This window comes from Lolium perenne, chromosome 6 (genome assembly GCF_019359855.2).
Source record: "Lolium perenne isolate Kyuss_39 chromosome 6, Kyuss_2.0, whole genome shotgun sequence".
In the NCBI taxonomy this organism is placed as follows: domain Eukaryota; kingdom Viridiplantae; phylum Streptophyta; class Magnoliopsida; order Poales; family Poaceae; genus Lolium; species Lolium perenne.
The window spans coordinates 122,596,122-122,597,806 of record NC_067249.2 but is presented as its reverse complement, the minus strand read 5'-3'; positions in this window follow the sequence as shown (position 1 = coordinate 122,597,806).

Sequence of the window (1,685 nt, the reverse complement as noted above, 5' to 3'; positions counted from 1 at the left end):
CTTACTCATATGCTGAACCTAAAAGGATTAATTCATGCTTATGATCTAAAAAAATAAAAATAGGCCAATTCACATGAAGTCATTATTTCATGTCATGATTTGTGAATAAACTTTATATGATCCACTAGTTCCACACCTAGGTGCAAACCTTAATTTGTTACTCTCATATTAGCACCATTGATCATCATCCCTTAATAATATACCATTGGAATCAACCTTAACCATCATACCTTAGTAGAACCATGGTGACCAACCTTAATACCAACCTTGTGTAGTAATTCACATCATATGCTCCTACTCAACTAAACTCTACTTGAGGATAATAAACCACCTAGTTTAGAAACCCATTAGTGATTACTTAGTGAAGCAAAAGAGAAGTCATAGTAAACCCTAATGTTTAACTCATGGCACCACCTTGATAACTATCCTTTGATATGATACCTTTGATCAACCATAAAAAATAAATTTGCCAATACTTGCTGCATATAGACCCATTCTACCTAAGAACCAACTAGTCCCTAGTAGTGAATTAAATGAATCCAATAGTAAACTTTAGAAGCACATAGCTCCTATTTGTAGTAGTTCTTTTTCCTTACTAAACATGTTCTTCAAAAGTTATTCTTTTGAAGTAAATATCAATCAAACCATATAAACAAATAGTTCTTACTTGAAATAGTTATTATTTCTTAAATAACATGTTCTTTAAAAGTTATTATTTTGAAGTATAATATAAGTAATCACCAACCATGCACTGTAGAACTTAAAACTGACAACTACTCTTTACATATTATGCAACCACTATTCCTTGTGTGTATGATTGTTATGATGTTCTATACCACTTGTTTATGATACTAATATAACCAAACCCTAATAGGAACCTTGTTTGAGAACTATCATAAAAGTGCAACACACCCTAAAGAAATCTTTACAACTCATCAATCCTAAAACATCGGGGTTAGGTTACACTCGGGGCGATTTTATCTCATACTATGCATTATATCATCTTTGCTAGTTCTTTAAACATTATCCTTACCGGACGACGATGGTATTTCAGAATTTGGAGTTATCACATATCGAAGCTTTTGCGTGCATAATCTTGCAGTCAAGAAAGGCAAGTTCATCGCTTGCTCATGTCATTTGATTATTTTTATCAAACTATATGCAAAGTACTATACTTATCACTCTTGCATTGAAAAGCTAAATATTATTTTCAATTATGAATATGACTATGTGGTGGGCAATGGAACCATGGTATGTGTTGATTGGGGGAGGTTCCATTGCAAGGGTACTACTCATCTAGGTCTAATCACCAATGTTGTCTAGTGATTCTAGCGTCGTACATCGCGTTAACCATAAGATCTATAATGGCTCTTGGGAAGTCAATTGTATCTTTTCCATTCTGCATATCAACGGACTTCATAGAGCATGGCTGGGTGTTGTGATAACACCGTAGTAGGTTGGGAAATCCTTTTAAATCCCCATCCATGTGGATGAGAGCGCTCTACCGTCTATGATGGATTGTCCATAGCATATCGTGGGTAAAGCCGTATGAACGGAAAATGCCTACCGGGGTTATGTGAATGGGACAAAAGGGTGGGTATGTAGGGTCACGGAGAAGGCAGTGATTGGCTTGGACCTTATACCCGGCCTCACACCAGGGAAGTGTGGACGGATACTTAAGGACG